Source organism: Diorhabda carinulata, chromosome X, assembly GCF_026250575.1.
Source record: "Diorhabda carinulata isolate Delta chromosome X, icDioCari1.1, whole genome shotgun sequence".
NCBI lineage: Eukaryota > Metazoa > Arthropoda > Insecta > Coleoptera > Chrysomelidae > Diorhabda > Diorhabda carinulata.
Window position 1 is genome coordinate 9,934,345 of NC_079472.1, and position 24,034 is coordinate 9,958,378.

Genomic DNA, 24,034 nt, shown 5'->3' on the forward strand with positions numbered 1-24,034 from the left:
AAATCGTATCTGTTTGATATTTTTGTTGCCCGGATGGGTAATTCCCGTTTTTTGTCGATTATTCTAATGAAGTCGGTAGAATTCCACTGTAATTGGAAAAAGCAAATAATCGAAAAAATAACGAAATTACTCACGAAATATGATAGAGATCATAAAAAAATCTTGCACATTATTTGACATTTAAACGCCGCTTGACATAATGCAAGACAACGTGCATTGCAATGCAAGACGCAATATTTCTTGATCAAATGCATAAGTAGATGAAGTTCAGTTAATTGTTACATGTAAGATATCACATTTTTATCGATTTGGTGCCATTTTTATTGCGTGTAACTTACAATTTTAGAAAAAAATGAGTTTCTTCATCGATTCTCAACTAATTTTCCTATTTTTTCTCGTCTAGTTATCTAACTAAACTGTCCACCAGATTCCAAAAGCAATGCAGAAGCAGATATAATTATTCCCAGTGATGCAACGACCACTTTTTTCTTATTTACTTTACTTAAGAAAGCTTGACATGGTGCAAGACAACGTGCGATGCAATGCAAGATGCAATATTTCTTGATCAAAAGCATGCGCAGATTAAGTTCGGTTGATTGTTTCATACAAGATCTCGTCTTGCGACATTATCGGTTTCGTGCCATTTTTATTGCGTGCATATTGCAATTCTAGGGAGAACTGACTTTCTGATCTGCTGATATTACGTTTCTTGCCAATAATGTCTTAGGTAACTTATGTTTTATTTTCTTTAGGAGATTTTCAAATGTTTCTTTTTCCATTCTGAAATATAATTTTTCTCGTCTAATTCTATAGCTAAAGAAAAGAAAAAACATAAGATACTTAAGACATTCTTGGCAAGAAACGTAATATCAGCAGATCAGAAAGTCAGCTCTCCCTAGAATTGCAATTTGCACGCAATAAAAATGGCACGAAACCGATTTTGTCGCAAGGCGAGATTTTGCATGAAATAATCATCTGAACTTCATCTGCGCATGCTTTTGATTAAGAAATATTACGTTTTGAATTACATCACACGTTGTCTTGCACCATGTCAAGTTTCCTTAAGTAAAGTAAACAAGAAAAAAGTGATCGTTGCATCACTGGGTATAATTATATCTTATATCTAGCTTTTGGAGTCTGGTGGACAGTTTAGTTAGATAATTAGACGAGAAAAAATAGGAAAATTAGTTGAGAATCGATGAAGAAACTCATTTCTTTCTAAAATTGCAAGTTACACACAATAAAAATGGCACCAAATCGATAAAATTGCAAGTGCAAGATCTTGTACGGAACAATGAGATAAACTTCATCTGCGCATGCTTTTGATCAATAAATATTGCGTCTTGCATTTCATCGCACGCTGTCTTGCTCTATCCCTTCAAGATTTACATACGAAGGTGTTGCAATAATTTTCTCCGTCAACGATCAGACAATTCTATTTAACCGTAGATTTATTAACAGTTTTCAACGCCCTCCATTGTTCGTCGAGAATAATTGAAATGATTTTACTTTCTCTACCAAAAAAATTTACAACAACAATATAATTTGTTGTACAATAAACAAAGGCAAAGATTCAAATGAATCATGACTTCCAAATATACGGGGATTATACAGGATGTTCCGAAAATTGATTAAGAAAATTCAAGATTGAGTAGATGATTGTTACTGATTGTTAATCATTTGGCATGAGCTACACCTGGCTCAAACATACTCCATGGACCTACGTAATCATCCATTAAAAATTCACTCAATTCCGAATTTTTACATCAAGTCCAGGAACACTATGTACATATGAAAAAAAAAGATATAACCAACTGATATTGTTCCAAAGAAGATTTACAGGGAAATTTTCGAATGAATTTATTAAAAATACGACTATTATAAGTTATTGAAATGTATGCTACATCAGTTATTTTTAATAATTTATTTATACTTTGGCATATGCTTGACCTTTTAGAAAAAATTTCTTGAATCGGGTTACTAGTTCGCTCATATTTATCCCGATACGCCTAACAAACATCACTCCAGGGAACCAGAACAAATTGTTATCATTAATTCTTGAAATGTCAATATTAGATTAGGTAAACTGACAATAATAAAATGAAAAATATTGTGTTCGATAATATTGGACGAAAATAGAAGTCCTCCGTTCGTATTAACTAGACTAATAACGGTAGACTTAAACTCTTCAACCTTGAGATTATCTCACTTCTTACATTTATACCACATTTACACAGAAAGTGCTCGTTTTAACAATGGATCCCGGATACTTTAGAATGGAACTAATTTCACACAGTAAAAGGTGTGAAGGTTATTCTTTCGAAATACTTTCGGCTAGCTACCAAAAAAATGCATTTCCTTAAAATCTAACGCTTATTTAATATAAAAATATTCTCGTAGAATAGAAATTTCAAAATATATGTAATTTATGAGATTTTCTGCGTCCATAATACATTTATTAGTATCAATAACTTTAGAAATACTATAAAAAATGTCTACTCCTTTGATGAGTCACAGAAACTTCAAAAAACTTTGAAGATTCCAAGAAAATTGTCAAAATTTCCATACATGACTAATAGAGGTTTCAAATGACTTTCAAAGTACTATACAAAAAAGTTTGCTCCCTTGATGAGTCCTCCAAGTTTGGATGTGATAAAAAAATATCAAAATTCTCTATTGATGAGTAACTAATATTTTAAAAATACTATAAAACAAGTCAAATCCATTTACTAGTATCAAGGCCTTAGGAAATACTATAAAAAATGTCAACTCCGTTGATGAGTCACAGAAACTTCAAAAAACTTTGAAAATTCCAAGAAAATTGTCAGAATTTCCATATATGACTAATAGAGGTTTCAAATGACTTTCAAAGTACTATACAAAAAAGTTTGCTCCCTTGATGAGTCCTCCAAACTTGGAACTGATAAAAAAATATCAAAATTCTCTATTGATGAGTAACTAATATTTTAAAAATACTATAAAACAAGTCAAATCCATTTACTAGTATCAATAACTTTAGAAATACTATAAAAAATGTCTACTCCGTTGATGAATCACAGAAACTTCAAAAAACTTTGAAAATTCCAAGAAAATTGTCAGAATTTCCATATATGACTAATAGAGGTTTCAAATGACTTTCAAAGTACTATACAAAAAGTTTTCTCCCTTGATGAGTCCTCCAAACTCCTCATTGATGAGTCACCAATATTTTGAAAATAGTATAAAACAAGTCAAATTAATTTATAAGCATCAATGACTTTGGAAATACTATAAAACTGTCAAAATTCTCTAATAAATAACAGCACAACAAATTATTTTGTTAACATTTCTACGACTCGGCCACGAAGTATAGATATAAGGAGTCTAAACGGTGTAGGGTTTTTCATAGTATTCATGTACACAATAATAAACCCAAATCATAGTTCTCTTTTCTGCCACTAGCTGCGCAAGTATTCATGACGTACCGTTGTTATTATTATTAGTTATTTTTATTATTTTATTATACATGTAAACATGCGCTAGCTCGAGAATGTTAAAATTAATTAATTAAATATGAAATATTAATTTATTTATTTAAAATTAATTTTACGAAAACATAGGGAAGGTGGAAAAAGTGGCATTATTCAAAGTACCAAAAGTGAGTATAATCTCAAAGTAATATGCAAAATTCATGTTATTAACAATTAACGAATAATTTTAAAATTTATGTATTTTTTCAATATTTAAAAAATATATTTTTATTTATCTGGTGGAATATAAAAACACAATTTTTTTTAAGGACATTGAATTGCGTAGTAGATGGACCTCTGCTCTGGGACAAGAATTAAAAGCTACCAATTTTATTTGTGAATTACACTTTAATTCAGAGGATGTAATTAAAACTGATTTTGAGAGATTTTGAAAGATGGCGGTGTATGTGTGTATAAATATGAAAAGGTTCATTTGCGGAAGAAAGCTGAGCCACTGTTACTCATGACGACAATGATAACAATGGCAATGGCAATGATGATACGATAATCGATGACTGCAGCTTTAATTCTGTTGAGACAGAAACTAACAATGAAACAGTAGAGCCTGAAATAGTAAATCTTGCAAACACAAATTTTTCTGAGGATACAAATACCGTTATTGTTGATGACAATTCGCAGGTCATAAATGAGCCTGAAGATTTTTCTTTTATTCAATAGAAAGAATTTCAGAAGCTCAGCCACAACGTAAAAATTGGAGTTAGACAGTCATAAAACATACTTTTATTTTGTTATCCTATATAAGTTCAAAGCTGGAATTGATATAGATTTGAAAGTAACGGTAAAAACTTTAAATGGAAATAATTATTTAAATAGTTTAAATAGAACATAAAATTTTTCTTTTGTTACAGGTGATCAATGCTAAAACAAACATCATTATAAATATGAATGTAAATATCTGATCAAGTGATTGTATTTGGCAATAATTATTATATTTAACATTTAAAATGGTTAGTCTTTGAGTTTTGCTTTATTTTTTAGTAATATGCTAATGTCCAGAGCGGCGTGACATGGCCGACCACTGGCACAGTTACCCTTCTATAAACCGTCAATTTTAATAATATTTCGTACATTGATATTGATTGTTATTTAAAAAAATAATACTTACCCAATATTTGAAATGTCTGGGTCAATTTTGAAACTATCAATATCGAAATTGGAAAAAACGAGGTTAACGATATGTATATGGTGTGACAATACGAGTACTCGTTAATAAATCCAAAAACTTTCGAGTTTTATACAGCGCGATAATGAATAATAATATTTTATGAGTCTCTAGAGAATTAAGACGAGCATGAATGAAATATTTTGATTCCATACGTCAGTTATATAATCACAATATTTTTGTTTGCTGCAATCAATAACGAATGACATTATAACATGACATTATGTCCCTTGATAATTGAAAATAAAAAATTGTAAACAATATTCAATTATTAATGTAAGGGGAATTTGGGGAATTTCTTGAAATTCATTTTAAAAGAAATTTAAATAAATTTCAACTCACTTCTAAAGTAGTAGTTTGAAAACATTATCTAGTAGCCATCAGCTTCTTCGTACTGCTTTTTCAACAGAATTTTCTTACCTGAAAAAAAGACAAATCTAAATTTTATTTTCTATAGGTAATAATTGTTTTGAAAATTCTCACTTGTACTTTTATTTATATTAAACAATAAAAAATAATCTTCAAACAGATTGTCAACTATTGAGCGATCTAACGAATTGTCAAAATTAGCTAATGCTCAGACCATCGTGGGGTAAACAAATACTTTTACCGTATTATATATATATATATATAAGTTTTTGTGGTTTGTGAATTCATAGTCCAGTCAATCAGGAGTTTTTCCAAAGAGTTTTGGTCCCGTGTAACATTAAGTCAAAATCAATGTGAGAATCGATTTTAAAAATATTCTTACACCTGGTATTGTCTAGGGGGTGAGAAATATAATCTTAAAAGAAGTGCAGAAATAGATAAAAAAAAGTAATAAATGTTATTTGAAAACATTTATTTAAGCGATTAATTCTTAAGTTATGTGTAGTTGAAATGATTCAATTTTCGTATAAAAAAGAGTATTTTTGGACGATTTTTTGAAAATATAAGTGTAAAAATAATAAATAATAGAGATATGGCTAATTAATGATAATCTCGAAGCTAATCAAATATTATAAAAAATGTATTTTTTGAACGAAATTAAAACAAAATTCAATGAATTTGATTTCACATCATTTGGATAAAAATTAACAAAGTTATAACAAAAATAATTTTTTTTATAAAATTTTCCAAAAAAAGGATGATACAAAAAGTAATGAATTTTCCGTGAATATAAAAATTAAAGATAATCACTCCGTAATATACTTTATTTTGATACTCACTATATGTTAAATACGAGGATGTATTGATATCTAGTTAGCCTAGACCAGTTCCATGCATAAACAAAATATTGCGTTACCATAGCAACGAACAATAAATTATTAGAAGTGTCAGTGTAAAGTTTGACGTCAAAAAAGTAAACCAGAGTTACGCAATAAATTAAAAGAATGAAGATGTCCACCGGAATTGTGAAAATTGAAAAATTGGAATATCGAGCCATCATCAAGTACCTGTATTTAAAAGGGTTAAGAGGTAAGCAGATTTACGAAGATGTTCTTAATACCGTTGGTGATATCGATGCAGATATCTGAAGCACTGAATTTCTTACGAACGCGTTCATCATATAGTTCACGTCAATTTGGACATGAGAAAAATTGCTGCAAAATGGATCCCCAAATGTTTGAATGTTGACCAAAAGCGTGCAAGGGTAGAAGCATCGCGTTCGATCTGTGCTCGATTTGAAAACTATGTAGACTTCTTAAACCCAATTGTAACTATAGATGAGACTTGGGTAGATTTTTACGATCCAGAAACAAAGCAACAATCGATGGAATGGTGACACTCTGGTTCTCCAAGACCTAAGAAGTTTCGTGTCCAAAAATCTGCTGGAAAAGTTCTTGCTTTAGTTTTTTGGAATTGCCATGAAGTAATCATGATTGATATTTTGGATAAGGGTAGAACAATAACTGGATATTACTACTGACCACTCCACGGGAAGAAATTGAACAGAAAAGACGCGGAAAGCTATCCAAAGGTGTTTTGTTTTTGCAGGACAACGCCCCTGCACACAAATCTCATGCTGCCATGCAAAAAATTCGTGATTTAGGGTTTGAATTACTATAACACCCCCCTTATTCACCACATTTGGCTCCGTCCGATTATCATCTTTTTCCTCAACTAAAAATAGTTTAAAAGGTCGCAAATTCTCTTCCAACGAGGAGGTAATAATAGCAGGGCAAGAAGAAACATTTTTTTTTTGAAAGGTCTAGAGATGTTGCAGGTTCGCTGTAATATATTAATTAAGAAGAATATGTTGAGTAATAAAATATTTTGACATTGAAATTTTGTTTGGTACTATAGTAGGCTAAGAATTTTTCAATATATCCTCGTAAGTTTAAACAAGTTGTGATCAATATATTTGAAAATTTAAGTACTATTGAAAAAAAATTAATCGAATTTAAAAAAAAATTAATTTTTGGTTAATATCTCCATAAATAAAGCAGTTACAAAAAATATCTGAAATAAAATAATTTTTTTTTACTTAACGATTTGATCTTTCGTTTGTTATTGTATGACAAAAAATAAAAAAGATATCGCAGATTAAAGATTGTAGTTAAGAGCCAAGCCCCCTGTTCTTGAGCTCTTTAACCTTGAGTTTTTAAAAACCGAACAATCACGTAATATACGAATTATCAGGAATTGTATCATTTGAAATTTTCTTTAAAATGGATTTTGGATCAATTTCATAGCTATAAAATTAAAAAAGTACTATATACCACAGAAAGGTTCGGGTCCCATGAAGGGCTTGTCTGCCCCCGTTTTAGTGAGCTTATCAGCTATTTCATTTCACATGTCCCGGAATCCATTATAGGGTAATTTTATTTTTCTTACCTAGCTCGTTCAGTTTTACGTAAATCAACTGTTTTCCTGGATTGCCTAATTATAAAAATAAACAATAAACAACAAATTGATTCTTATTAAAAAAAACGTGCACGAATGGTATATTTAAAATAAAATCATTAAGCAAAATGTTGGTTCAAAGTACAAAAAAATCATCTGTGCCTAATTTGACTTGGTATATCCTATATTTAAAGTGAAAATTGAATGAAATTTCTTCAAAAAACAAAAAGAATCCGAGGTTTCAATCAATTATATTCTGTACTAATATTTCATTTCAAATTTCCATCCTTCCAAAATAACTAACATCCATTGGGAAAATTTGTAGATTGAATATATTTAAAATTAACTCATCTCAATAAACCACTTCCATTTATTCATACTAGTATCTATTAACAATTTCAATACATTGTATTTTATCTAAAAATATGGATTGAGGTAACTGATGATGGGTATTTCCAGTGGATTTCATTTTATTTATTACATTTTAATAATAGTCCAGTCATCTTAACATACGTAAAAACTTGTATTTTGGCATTCTAAAAATTCACATATAATTGGATGGTCGCAAGTTTTAAAATCAGAGTTCAAAGATCACAAAAATCGATTTTTTTACATTTTTTGCAAATATCTCGTTTTCTTTGGGTTTCACGCTATTTGTGTTTATCATCATTATTGTAGAGAATTTAATTCGCTACAACTTTTGTATTTAACATTTTTTTATACATTGAACTGTTTTCGAGATAGAGACCGTATAGCGCGCGGTAAGAGTTTTATTGGTAGTCCTGATCAAAAACTCGTAACATTAAGGTTATAATTTATTGCTAAATATATAATTATCATTTTTTATTAACTTTTAGATTAAATTCATTTTTTTATGGTTAGTGTCAATTTATATAATAACACTTAAGGCCATGTACTTAGGAATTGTTAATGAAAATACTTAAATTGAATTTTAATTCTAATATAACTTTTACTAATAACTTTCTACATAAATAAAAAAGAGAAAAAATAAATTTTTGATTAATGTTTTTAACAAACATCATTTTCTTCTTCTTTTCCATCATCGTCGTCATCCCCCCTCTGCTGCAGAATTTCAAATTCATCTTCATTACCGTCTTCAACGACATTTGTCTCCAAATCATTCATGATTTCTGGGTCAAAGGTTCTATCATCAGATAAGCTTATCCGTTACACTAGCCGTAAGGTAAAGAGCACTGCAACCCTGCTTTTGCGGTTACAGAATATTGTATTGAGTAATTCATCTGGTGCAGGTGGTAAAATAGTCATGATATGTTCTAGGAATTCGTTATGCATTGTTCAACCTCCTGGTGGGTGAGCTGCTCCACTCGTTGGTGGAATATTTGATAAGTGCTTGATAGATTCATTCGACTTTGTTGACTTGACGTATAAAGCATAACGGTGAGGATCGATACTGTCTACAGATTTCGGAGTATTATAAACTACTAATGAGGTTTGCATTCCACTCTCAAATAATCTGTGAACCGGACAGTCTTCTTCTTCGAATGCTTCAGCAAGTTTACGGATTTTTAAGACGTACTTGATTATTTTCTACTTCAAATGCTATTATTTTAAATGAGAATATAATTACAATGTAATTGAAGTATGTCTCTTAGTAATTTTTCAATTACTGAGAGAGATGATGAGTGTTATTGAATTGATACATTTTAGAATTATTATAAAGAAAGATTTAATTTAATCTTAATTATCTATTAATAAATTATAACCTCAATATTACGAGTTTTTGATCGGGACTACCAGTTGATTTGAGATAATTCTCTGGCCGCGCGCTCTATCTCTTGAAACAGTTCAAGGTATAAAAAAATGTTGAATACAAAAGTTGTTCAGAATGAATTCTCTACAATATTGATGTGGAATACAAATAGCGTAAAACCCACAGGGAACGAAAAAATTGCAAAAAATATAAAAAAATCGATTTTTGTGTCCTTTTGTCAAGACTTTAAAACTCACGACCATCTAGGTAATTATATGTGAATTGTGAAAATAGTTTTAGGATTACGTCTATTTTCAGAGGTCAACCCACTATAATGACTGGACTATAACGATATTGTCGTCATTATCGTTTTTAAATCTCAATTCCATAAATATTAATATTTGCAAAACAATCAATTATATTTCAAATATTTGCATGTGATTCCCCTTGAATATAAGGACAGTTACTAATAAAAATTAAATGTTTATAGATGTTACATCTTTTTCATTTTAGTTTACCTAGGGAAGCGGTGGCGTGCCAGAAACATTCTAAAAATAAATCAACACTTGTTGTAATATTCGATACGAAATTTAGGCTAACAAAAAAAGTATACGTGGTTGATTCACCACAATAGTATAAATAAAACACGAAAGATGTTAGCTCCAAGTCACTCAGGATGTCTTGGAAGTGGAACTGCAATCTTTGGTGGTCATATTTGTGGCATTCAGTCAATATCGTCAAATTGGAACTACACCTGGTGCAAATGGATCTGGCGGTAGAAGACATTAGATAATCATGAGTGAGTCTTGAGTGGCCGATTCTTATCCTTCTTGCAATAATTAAATCTTGTCTGAAGAAGCCTGCGAAGTGGTCAAGTTTTACTTCCACGTTATTCTGGTTTTTTAAGTCCTTATGGATAGTTATATTGTCGGTAATGATATTAGTTAAAGCACTTTTTGCTTGTTGGTCTGCTACTTCGTTACCAATCTGGGAAAGTAACCAGATGACAGTAACTGTTATTTTTTATGATGTCAGAGATTGGTCTATATAATTTTACTAGATGAAATTGAAGCGAGTGAGTCTGTACATATTGCAATCTGCTTATAAGGAAGGGAGATGAAATTGATGGCTTGTAGAATGCTAAGTGGTTCTAGAGGAGCGGATCACCCCTAAAAAACCGACCTACCTCGTCCTAGTTGCTAAAAGTGGTCCTCATATTTTTGGGGTCGCTGAATACGAATATAATACGAATATGATATTTATTTTTATCTAAAATTGGGGTTAAATGGTCAAAATCGAGTTTTTAACTAAAAATGCGAAAAAAAAAATGTTTTACGATTTCGCTGTATCTTTGCAACTAATCGTTATATTTTAATAAATTCGATACTGTATAACTGGGAAATTATACGAGTGTCAGCTTAAATATGACTGCAATCAAATCTTTCGTCAATGAAGGTAGAGCTGTTTTGAATAACAAATGTGGATTTTCGTGGCTCTAGTACACCAACCAAACTTTTTTATCGCTACCAATCCTGATACTTAGGTAGCTGTTTTTTTAAATATTCACATAAAAATTTGGTAAGGTTTGATTTATTTTCATTATTCGAAAGCACTTTCTTCTTACTGAAAAAGCAAATTGACAACACGAACTGGTTTTACTTTTGATATTCCGCGAAAAATATCCGACGTATATTGAAAAAATATTTATTCAAGAATGTTAAATTAATATGAAACATACGTTATGGAATAAAGCTACATACTTTTTTATTATTACGATGTAAAAATATTGAATAATTATATATTTATTAATATATAATATTAAATGACATAAATGGCCGGAAAAAGATTCATGCATGCATGTGCGCTGTGTATTTTTTTCTACTGCATATTAAAATATGAAAATTTCCACAAAACTTCTCTGCATTGTAATTTTCAATACTATGAATTCAGAAAAAAGAAATTAAAAACTTCATTATTCAACTTTTGCATTACTATGTAAAAAGTCACAGCATGAAAAATTTTCTAAAATTTCTTGTTCGTTCGGAAAATGCTTTGGAAAATTTGGACTAGTCTATCTTCTTTAAAAATACGCTCTAGTATATGGCATTAAATTTTCATCAAAATACAACGATTAGTTGCAAAGATACATCGAGTTGAACACACGAAATCGCAAAACATTTTTTTTTCGTATTTTAGATAAACATAAATATCCTATTCGTATTCAGCGACCCCAAAAATATAAGGATATACCTCTTTTAGCGACTAGAACGAAGTTGGTCGGTGCATCAAAAAAATTGGGGGTGTTCCTCTCCTCTATTCACCTGTATGAACGCTGCAAGTTGTTGGAATTAGAGATGATTTGATTGGAGATGGTGACGTTGTATCTGAGCCTCCTATTCCTGTTTCATTCTTTGTTAGCATCCATATATAAAAATAGATCGTAGTTGCTACTATTTGTCATTTCTTTGAAAGCAGTTTCGATTTCTTTGTTTGTCTTGTCTTGTAACGAATGTATTGAATTTAAGAAGGTGAATGGTACATGTTGGGGTAGTGGGAATAGGAAAAGGGCTTGTTTGTGAGAGGTCTGTGCCGTCGAGAAGCTGTGGTGAAATAAATGGGATGAGCTTTATTGATGGATAGACAGGGCTGAAGGGGTTAGATGATATGGAGTCAGCATAAGAAAGAAGAATCAAATTAAATAACTTGAACAATGATCACATCCGGTATAAATGATAATATTTTAGTACAAAACCATTCATTTATTTTCTAACCTCAATCTAATTCTTGTTGAATTTGATAAAAGTTAGCAAAACGTATGCATGTCATACATATATAACCATAACCTTTGTGAACTTATAAAATAAAACGTAATGTCTGGGTTTTTGACTTCGTATTAACATTTAAGCTTGAATAGCAAAAAATTTTCTATTATGAAGATCTTAATTATATGCACGTGTATTTATAATTCACAACAAGTATGATATTGCATATATTTATTACTTATTCTGCGTGTTTTTGACGTAATTGCTTAACGGTAATTCTAAAGTCAACATCACTTCCTATTTATGTTAAATTTTCATTCATAGTTATTTTCGGAAAATATTTGAATAATTTATTGGTGAGTAAACAGAAAATGATATTTTTTTTCACAAATATCAACTACTACTGACTTAATTGGATGATGTGACTTTTCGGTTCATTAGAAAATGTTCAGTAATCTATAAACACGAGTACTTTGAAAATTATAACAGTTGGATGAACTTTATCAAACAATATTCGTCAAATATTTATAAAGAACAATAACTGGTACTCATTTGTGCGAGTGGAATGTAAACTTCAAATAAACAGAATCGTTATTACTAAGGTTAAATACAGTATATTGTTATGCTGTTATAATATTATCAGTATAATTACAATAAATAATTTTTAATCCTATCAATTTAGAGAAAATTAATTCTGTCAAAAGATATTTCGTCGAACGCTGAACATTGTATTCATTTTCCTCGCATACTAGGCTTTATAAGTAGCCAATTTTTTATTTCGCGGGAAAAAAGAAGTAAAAGTTCATATTTTTTCGTCGCTTGGCATTGAAATCTAAATACATACGATTTGCAGAGCCAGGACCAGAAATGAAAAGTGATCTAATAGAGGCGATAGAAAAACTAAAAATATATAAAGCACCGTCAATAGATGAAATAAAGACGGAAATGTTAAAGTACTTAGGTAATAAGGGTAAAGAATTTTTACTAGTAGCATGGAATGAAAGGTGTGGAGAATAGCAATGATAGCACCCATCCACAAAAAAAGAAGTTTTAAAGATAGCAAAAATTACTACTCTGTACTATATACAAGCTCTTTGACCGTATAATTGAAGATGGACTAGGACAGGAAGTAGACAACCCATTAAATGACACACAGGAAGCATTTAGAATCAATAGATCAACGGAATATTGGATATTCACTTTGAGGCAAATAACAGATGCAGATAGTGGGATTTATGTTGAAACAGTTGATCTAGAAAAATATATGGGAAATAATGAAGAATAGAAAACTTAGTTAACAACTGATAAACGTAATTAAGATTATATATAAGTAGACAGAGATTGTTTCTTCTAGTCATGGACGAAATAGCTGAAGAAATTGAGACTATCTATCTTCGGGCTAACCAATGATGGTTGACCATATTCGTTATATTAAAACATCAAAACTACTTTGAAATAAACTATTTATTAAGTAATAACCATACAACACCAAACTATTAAGACATCTATCTATTTACAGGTCGCTCTTAAATACTGAAAAATCATATTGTATGAAAGGTTATCATTATCTATAAGTATGGTTGTTAACGTCATATCCATACAAAATAAAGTACGTAATTGGACACCTATTGGAACTCAAGTGTCAAAGGGACACAAGGAATCAATCATCTACGATGTAGGTCCCCAATAAGATCGTGTGCCATAAATTTCAATGAATACAATAAATCTTGAGTTTAATTAGCTTATTTTATGATTTCTCACATTAACATTATTATAAATTTGGTAATCCGAGAGGGTAAAAATTAGGAAGGTTTTTGTATCCTTCAACTAAATGACTAACAACTCACAATGGGTCGCACCGGGGGTGAGTTAATTTACACACAAGAGATTGTATCTCTGTCTAGGCTACATTTGTGCAATGTTTTTAAATTTAAATAATTTTAAATGGGAAATTATTATGACGAAAACAATACGGATTTCAGATAAGTATACAAAAGACCGAAATAATGGAAATACCAAAAAAAAACCCAGAAGAAATAACTGTGCAAATATGAGAATTAGAAAAGAAGATCGTTACCAGGTTGGAGTATCTAGGGACAATCGTAAGACCGGATGGAAGAATGGACTAAGAGGTAGCCAATAGGGTAAATGAGATAATATGATATGAGGTGAAGAAAATCGATGAAATATGAAATAGAGAAACGAACTGAACTGGAAAACAAGCTAAACAGGAAGTAAAAGATTAATTAATTAAATTAAATGGAGAAGTATCACCTCTACACCTATGGTAGAATAAGTAATTGATGTTCCTCGGATTGTTCATGGAGACTTTATGTTTGAGGTGTCCCCACAAAAAAATCAAGAGGCGTCAAGTCAGGGTTACGTAGGGGCCAGAGGATATCATCTCCTTTAGAATTTAGTCTTGGAGGAAACATCTATCTTACAGCTGCCCTAGATTCATTTGATGTGTTCCATCTTGTTGGAACCAAGTTGTCGTATTCGCTATTTTTGAACTCGCTGGAGTCAAATATCCCTCTAGCATCGCAACATAGCGATCGGTGTTAACGGTGATGTTTCGTCCTCAGGAATCTTCAAAGAAGAAAGGGCCAATAATTCCTTTGATTAAGATTGCTACCCACACTGATACTTTCGCACTATACAGTGGTTTTTTGTGTTTCATTTTTGGACTTTTTTCGGTCTAATAATGACAATTTTGTCGGTTTACGAACCCATTTAAATGAAGATGAGCCTCATCTTAAAAAAGGATGTTGTCAAAAGTGGAAAATCGACTAAGCATTTCTTCGGTAAATGCCAATCTTGCTTCAGAGTCGGTATCTTTTAATACCTTTGTTAACTAGAGCTTAAAAGTTTAAAATCGCCGATGGCTTCCCAGTAGACACATGCAGATTTCTCGTACTAACTCATTCACTCTATCAGTATTGTCTGTGGTCCTAGACGTTTTTGGACGACTTTTTGCTGGTGGTTTGAACGTGGAACGGGTCTCTTTAAAACGCTTAACGCATATTTTAATTAAATTTGCATTCGGAGCTTCATTAATGTGTCTTAAACCATATTCTGAACGACACAGTCGGCTTGTCAAGACATGTGAACGAGCGTTCTTGTAAAACGTGCGAACACAATATGTTAGTCGAAGTGACTCAAATAATAACAACTTTTCTTTAAAAATTCTTTCAAATCGTAACTTCATTTGTCGCATTTTTTTGGGAAAATTTCAAGTCTCTAAACAAAAACCATTGTTAATTAATATTAAACTGGGATCAATTTTTACAGATTCAATGAATTCACTACGGAAGTTGATGACCTAACTTCCTCTTCTTTGACGCAACAATATTTCTACTTAAAAATTACACTAGATTCACTTTGGAAACCGAGATTACGAAGAAAATATCTTTTTCAAGTCAAATCCCCAAGCGATTATGTAATCATCGCGCGATGTAACTTGCGTATAATTATCATCTATTTATGGACTAATTGCATCGTTAAGTGTGGACATATATATTTTTATTGAGTATATAGATGTTTGTTAACAATATAATTGAAAAACGATATCCTGTCGGGAAAAATGTATATTTAAAACAGTACATTTTTGCAAACTATTAATGCGAGGATGGTCCCAGAAGTACCTGGCCTGACCTAGAGATCGCGGTAGTTGCTTGAAAAATCTATCTATAAGTTTGAAGACGCCACGTTGTTTAGTATTTGTTTGGCAGTTATCAATATTGAATGTTTGCAATGAATTGTAAGCATGGAAAAAATTGGTCATCATCGTTATGTGATACAATACTTTTATTTGAAAAATCTTATCCCAACCAATACGAAAGCTCAATTAGATTGTACTCTGGGTGAGACTTTTTCGTTATCAACAGTAAAATATTGGGTACCATAATTTAAACGAGCGAAGACCAGTATCGCAGTGGTCGACCAAATAAGGTGACAACTTCCACAAAGGGGTACTGGATGATCGTCGACTGAAAGTGCGCGACCTAGCAGACCTAGTAGGCATTTTAAAAAGTACGGTACATCGCATATTAACTAAAAATTTAGACATGAGAAAGCTATGCGGAAGATGCCGCGTTTGCTCACAATGGAACAAGAACAGTGTCGTAAAGATTTTTCCATCAAGTGTTTGACAATGTATCACAGAAATAAAGCAGTTTCACCATGGATGGAATATGGCTCCCTCACTTAACACCCGAAACAAAAGAACAACCAAAACAATGCACTGAAAAGGGAGAACCAGCTCCAAAAAATGCAATGGTTTGGCCATATTTAGTCCCTCGTATTATTTTCTATTCCCAGACTTGAAAAATGAAAAATGGTCAAAAATTTTACAAGGTGATATCGGCAGTTAACGGCTATTGAGGAGTTTGATGATTTTTATTATAAAAAGGGTATTGAACTAATTGAACCTCGCGGAAAAAAGGGAATTGGGCTGATAGGAGATAACGTTGAAAAATTTGGAAATGCATTTTGCAGCAATTTTTCCCATGTCCAAATTGACGTCATGAACGCGTTCGTATGAAATATTCAGAGCTTCAGATATCTGCATCGCAATTTCCAGGGACTGACAAAGAAACTGGCCTTCCCGATCGGTCATCATTTACCTTTTTTTTGAAGCTTGCAATCCAATTTTTCACGGCCACATACGAAGGACATTTACCACCAAGGGTATTAAGCACATCTTCGTAAATCTACTTACCTCTTAACGCTTTTAAATACAGGTACTTGATGATGGATCGTTACTCCAATTTTTCGATTTTCACAATTTCGGTGGACATCTTTTTTCTTTTAATTTATTTCGTAACTCTGGTTTACTTTTTTAACGTCGTCAAACTTTACACTGACACTTCTAATAAGTTATTGTTCGTTGCTATGGTAACGCAATATTTTGTTTACGCATGGAACTGATCTAGGCTAACTAGATATCAATAAATCATTGAAAAAAGTAGTTCTATATTTTGTGTGTTCACTTTATATCTGCTTCAAACTTCACGTTTAAATTGTATATTTTTGTAATAATAATTGTGCATAATTATTTATAATTTATATTGTTAATATGCTGTATAAAACCGCAAATTATTTCTTGAATGCGGTCCTGTTGAATGATCGGTTTTGGCGTTTTCAATCCTTATCAAGTGCACTATGCGTAAATATGTTTCGGTTTACATTTTTCTTCGATAGACTTTAGTCTATGAATAAAGGTCAAATTATCAACTTTTTGTTATTATTTTTCTTCTTATATGCGCTCGATGCACCCATTCATAGAAATATATGAAATATTTGTCTTATACATTTGATAAGAATGATTTAGACCTTTAAAAACAAATCGCGAATATACTGAATTGAACTGAATTTATCGTTATCCGTAAATATTGATATTTTCCATTTTATATAATTTTTCGTGAAAATAATGTTTACTTTTCATTTTAACGAAACGTATTTATCTACCATAATGTATCCGGTTAAAAACTTGTTAATATTATTAAAGAAATCAAATAAAAATAAATTTAAAATTGATTGTTATTAACTCACGTTTGAGTGTTAATGAGGCTTTAAATCGTTTGCATTGACGTATTTGATACATTTTACAATTAAAATTTCTTATATAACTCTGACAAAGAATTTGATCTTTATTCATAGACTGAAGTCTATTTATCGAAGAAAAATTGTAAATTGAAACATATTCACGCATAGTGTACGTGTTTAGGGCTGAAAACGCCAAAGCGAAGCATTTAACAGGACCGCATTTAAGGAAAAATTCGCGGTTTTATACAGCAGATTAATAATATAAATTTTAAATAATTATGCTCAATCATTATTACAAAAATATACAATTTAAACGTAGTGTTTCGAGTAGATATAAAGTGAACGGCCAAAATATGGAACTACTTTTTTAAATGATTATATATACCTAGCATCTTATCCGAAAATTCTTGCATTGAGGATTTATGGAAGAGTCCACGCAAACCTTATCCTTGGTATGTCCAGCGTTTACTCTTGTTTCATCCAGGTAGTAAATTTGTCTATTTTTTTCACTACATTACATTAATTTTTCTAAAATATTCTCGCCCTCCCATAATTATTTATGCTTTTTCTAATAACAAACTGTTCCTTCTTCATTTTTTGTATTGAAATCTTTTGTTACTGTCATGGTGAATGCAGTGTCATAGTAAATTAGAAACAGTAATAAGATGCGGTTTTTAGTGACTTTTTTTTACTTCTACTTTTTTTAAGTTATCTATCCTTGCGTCAAAATAAAAAAAAAGAAACTACTGTCAATAAAGTCAGTGTTCAATTTCACTTTTGTGTTCGTCACTTCGTCTACACCATAATAGTGGCGACGATATAAACATTGAATGCCGAAAAATTCGCACAGTAACTGGCTGCGTTCAAAGATGAACAGAAGAAGCTACTAGATACGGTGATTCAACAATCTACTGTCGCTTCAACTGCCGCCGTTCAAGCTGCTAATTCTGGTGATGATCCTCGTCCTTCAGGTCAGTTCAATCTTGCTCTAATCTAATCCTTCGAACATGTCGACTCAAATAAGGAATCCTTCAAAATCTATCTCCAGAGATTCGAAAATTAGAATATTTCAACCGAGCCTAAATGTGTGCACAGTTGCTTTTGAATTCTGTAGGTTCTTCGACTTATTACCTTCTCAACTCTCAAATTTCACACAAGAAATCTGCTCATCTTGAGTATACGTCATTGGTCAAAGAACTCGAGAAGTTTTGGTGCCCTAAGAAAAGTATGGTGGTTTCTCAACATGTTTTTCTCTCAACTTACCAGCAAGATATAACCAAATTACGCCGACTTGCAATTAACTGTCAATTTCAATCTACATGTGAATGCACACGCGTCACTTCAATTGTGGACAAATTTTTCCGTGCTCAATTTATCAGGGAAATCAAAGACAATTCGATTAGGGAACTGCATTTACAGTCGAACTTGCAAACGTTTGGTGATATTTGCGCTAAAGCACACGCATTGGAAGCTTCGAAATTAGAGATAAAGAACGGATCAACTAAAGGAGTGCATAAGGTTTCTAAGTACCACTCTAAATCGCGCCCCACGTCAAAGTCGCGCACTCGAGAAGGTTCCCGCCACCGGGACACTCTATCTAAGCGAAACCAGTCAAAATCACACTTGAATCTCGCCAAATTAGGGATCGCCAACCTTTTCCTGTGGTGTGCTACAGAGATAATCACTCTACCAGCGAATGTCGCACCGAAAAATCTAGCTTAAAATGTTCGGGATGTAGCCGTAAAGGTCACATAGTCGAAATTTGCATTCAAACAATTCTCAAAAATCAGAAACATGATTCCAAATCCAAAGACGTTCCATCTATAAATTTCGTTGAGGATGAAGACTCCCTCGGAAAATATGGCTGCCATCAAATCATTGATTTTTTTCAACACCAAAGCTCCCGCACTACTGATTCTGAACGGTATATGGTCACAGTTCATGTTCAGGGTCATCCACTGAAGTTTGAAGTTGATCCTAACAGGGTTCACCTTCATACTTCACATACTTCACACTTCATACCAGTATCATAAACTGAATGAAATGAATTCAAAATGACAAATGTAGCATTTCGATCTTATACGGGTAACCAACGGGTATGCCAACAACCGGAATCAGTGGAAGCTTGGTACCATTTTCAGAAAGTTCGGAAGACTTCACTACATCATTCAGCTCGACGATCAACAAGTGGAGATGAAGCGTCACATTGATCAGCTTCGGCATTCAGAAATTCCAAAGAAGAAGGTTCATTTGCTCCTAAACCAGAGGGCGATTATTTGCAACCTACCTCGACTGCTCATTCTCCTCCAAAACTACATGACTTTCAACCTATTCATGATCCAGATTCTGACCGTACTCAACGGGGGAGACCTTCAAGTTCCGGCCTGAGACAGACTACAACACCAGATATTCCAGTTGCAGGGGCCGCTCCAGAGCCTCCCACTACTGATATCACCGTACTCGCAAAGTGCTCTCTTACTTGAAAGACTATATAACGTCTTAATAAGCGTGGGAGACTGTTGTGACTGTTATGGTGAAAGCAGTGTCATCGTAAGTTAGATGATACCGCACCTGTGCAGTTTGTAGTTACTTTTTTATTACTTCAGTTTTTTTCAAGTTATCTAACCTTGCGTCAAAATATAAAAAAAAGAAACTACTATCAATAAAGTCAGTGTTCATTCAATTTCACGGTTGTGTTCGTCTACACCTTAATAAAATCCCATTTTTATTAATAAATTATAAAATGTTGAGCTTTCGAAATCTTCGTTAACTACTCTAAGAACTTTGAATGCGTGCATCGAGCGCACACTTGCAGGTATAAAGACGGTATCTTCAATACCTGCGTTTAGCTTGGAATGTTTATTATCGTAAATAAAAGAAGAATTATAAAGGAGTTAACAGCAGAGTAACAAAGAGTTAATACTTTCTCATCAATGCGATTATAGTCATAGTCTCCTAACCTAACCATTCTTAAATTAAAAGGCTTTTTGTGGAAAATTCAAAATGCAATTATTTAATTATTTTGAACCTAATACCAAAAATGTACTCATTTGCTCATTTTGGGAAATTTGAGATGTTGCTGATGGTTTTTCGTTTTGTCTTAATAATAATAATTATTCAAAAGTTCGTATGTTTGCCCATCTCTAGGACTCACTTCTGCAGATCAAATTTTCTTATGCGCTCGTCGAACGATCTCTCAAATTCGACACAGGTAGTGTATGCTCGATGCACGTGTGCTACTTCCACCCCACCAAGAACTTTATCCACATTTTGAAAAAAAAGATACTCTCGAAATATTTGCCGTTTTGGAAATAACGTCATTAACAGTCTTGTCATCATTTTCCTGAATTTCGTTTTTATAAATAATAATTTGTTTTTGGCTAGCGTTAAAATAAAACTTATTAGCTCTCGGTGGTAATTTATATATTACATCACTATTATAGGGGAGGGAAGGTATCACTGGAGTGTGACAAGGGACGGGGGGTCAATAATTTTGTGACGTTACACAATTTAAAATACTGAAACGTGAAATTTATATGTGAATAAAAAACTATAAAAATGTACGAACTTGCTCTACATTTATTAATAATTTATCATTCTCACTATCCGTACGGCATCTACGGGGGGTCCCGTAGCCGTTTCATACTCCCTTCAGTTTTGGAACAATTTCCTATGTTTTTTGATGCGTAGAATCGATTTTTAGAGGGTGCCGAACCCAAATCTAGTCGAGTAATTCGTTATAAGCAAATTGTTTATGAAGCTATAACTCTTAAACAAAGAGATATGAAAAAAGTTTCCAATAAAAAAGATCTGTTTTAAAAAGATCTACAAAAGACTTCTCCAAAGTTTTTTGCAAAAAATCAATATTCAAAAAGTTATTGTTAATGTAATGCGAAATTATTGCCAACTTTATGTTTTTTCTTACTTATCTGTCGTGACTTGGTTCCTACATGACATAAAAATATTTGAAGCAGCTCATTTTATACGTTAAAGTTTAAGCTTCAAAATGAGTTGTGGTAGACCTTTTAAATATTATCTATTAAAAAGTTACAGAATTTGGAATACACAAATTTCTATGAAAAAAAGCACCACAATTTATTTATAAGTGTTTTAAGGGTACCTTCAAGTGCTAATCAATACTAACATTTTGACCACTTCCAATTATGTTTTCGACCCTTAGCTCTAAAGTTTTGCAGGTTTTAAACTGTTAATTTTTTATGGTCCCAAAAATATATTAATATTAGAATATTTTATTATTTCATTGTTTCATTGCAACTTACCTTTTTTTTAAACTTGTTTTGACGAAAATTAAAGTACCAATATGTATTTTCAATCTATTTTCGTACCACAATCGTTTTTACACATGTTATCTTTGTTGTATTTACAAAAAGAAAGGCACGGTAATTTAGACTAGGTAATTTGCATTACATTTCATACAGCGAAGCTTTTTTTTTTGGAATTAAAATAGTTTCATACGTCTCAAATATAAAATCTTTTTGATTTAATTTGTTACGTTGTAATTTTAAAATGGTTATTTTGCTCGCGAGTAGCATACGAGGTTTGGCTATTAAATAACGAGACTGCGCGTCTAGAGGGCGCCCTAGACGGGTGGAGTAAAAAACGAGTAGTGCGTCCCAAAACAAAAGAGGAGCAACGTATCAATCTCAAATTTCTCGTTAAATTGAAAAAAACTCCGACTGATTGCTATAAATTGTTGCTAAAGGCTTATGGGGACAATTCTCCATCTTGTGCGCGTGTTTTTGAGTGGTGTAAGCGCCTTAGTGAGGACCGAGAGAGCACTGAAGATGACCAGCGCCAAGATCGCCCAAAATCAACCAAATTGTGCGTACAGATCCTCTAATGAGCATCGGGGTGATTGCCGAGGCTGAAAACGCCGAAAAAGAAACGGTTAGAAAAATTTTACAAGAGGCATTACACATGACAAAAGTCTGTGCGAAGTTGGCGCCAAAAATTTTGACTCCTGACCAAAAGCTCTTACGTCAAAGGGTCTGCACAGATTTCCTTGAAAGGGTAGAAAGGTTAGAAAAAGATCTACTTTGAAAGGGACCCGATTTGGAAGCGGTAAAGCAAAAAAAACGGCAGAGCTCCTAAAGGTCCTCCCCAAAGAAGACTTCCAGCACTGCTTCGATCAATGGAAAAAATAATAGCCAGATCTCGTAGAAAGCTCTTAAAATATGATATCTGATAGAATTTAGTTAGTGGAATTCCATTATAATTTTACTTTCAAAAAAGTATTGGTAATGAAACTCATCGAATGTTTTTACTGAGCTCGTTTTATTGACAACTTGCATTAATATAATTCTACCTTTTGTAATGAAATTTCTATTTCTAGAGCAGTTAAACCTGCGAGCACAGAAGAAATGTGTTTATAATACTTTAAGAAAGACAAATTTGATGTTTCAAAAATGTATAATGTATACATTTTACCATGAGAAACTGATTGAAGAAATTTTTCAGGTTTGATTTGTGAAGCAGCATGTATTATCCGGACTTTGCTCATTTTGATATATAATATATTTTTGAGATCATAAAAAATCAACTTCAATTAAGTTACTGTAAAGAAGTAATATTCATTAGCACTTTAAGCTACTATAAGGTGCATCTCGTTTTTCTAAATTATTATATATTTGAAAGGTGTACCAAATCTCATTTAGAAGTTTTAATTTAAAATGAGCTGCTTTAAACATTTCTATGTCATGTTTTAACCTAGTAATGACCGTTAAAGTGAAAAAAAACATCAATTTTGCAATAATTTCGCATTTATAAACAATTAAATTGTTTATAACAAGTTACTCGACTAGATTTGGGCTCGGAACCCTCAAAAAATTGATTCTACTCATAGAAAAATATAGGAAAACGCTCTAAAACTGGACCTCACAAATAAAAACAATCTCACTGCAGTACGATAATAGGATGCCTTCCCTGTACTACATCTGATCTAACGCCCCTCCCACGCGGCTTTTTATTTGTGGTATACTAGGTGCCACTAATTTGGACCAATAACCTTACCGCAACTCATTTCGCTCGGGATGTTCACGTGTTGATCACGCACTGATCATTGTTTTGGTTTAGTGTTTTACTTCAATAAATAGACTTTATACATAAATATTTCCATTAAAGGGGTCCCCCAGTATCTCGGGTCGAAAAAATCGATTTTTTCCATAACCCATCTACAATGTGTGCCAAAGAATTTTTCTATATTCGAAGTGGTTCGTAAATTACGGCCTTGGAACGGAGCAGGTATACGAGGTGCGCGCCGGGCTGCTCCGAAAACCGAGAGGCGTTAACCATTGTCTTGATATCCCTAAGTGTAGCTGCTACTGAACCTTTTGTGAATTAGGAACAAAGTTATATAGCCAATTTACGAGGACTCCTGTAAAGAAGGTGCCTGGGAGCGGAAACTCAAAATCGCTCATTGCGTTAATCTGTACTTTTGCTCCAAAGCACCTCCATT

The 24,034-nt window shown here is 32.3% G+C and overlaps 1 protein-coding gene across 2 annotated transcripts in view; it reads right to left on the bottom strand.

Moving 5' to 3' along the window:
* The window catches only part of LOC130900815 (alpha-1D adrenergic receptor), a 51,730-nt gene that overhangs the window by 18,282 nt on the left and 9,414 nt on the right, over positions 1-24,034 (bottom strand). The window contains exon 2 of one of the 2 annotated variants that reach the window (XM_057811706.1): positions 5,035-5,112. The exons of the other annotated variant lie outside the window; for it this stretch is intronic. The gene's annotated coding sequence lies outside the window, so the exon portion shown is untranslated. The remainder of the gene's footprint in view (positions 1-5,034; positions 5,113-24,034) is intronic. 2 annotated transcript variants of the gene reach the window in all.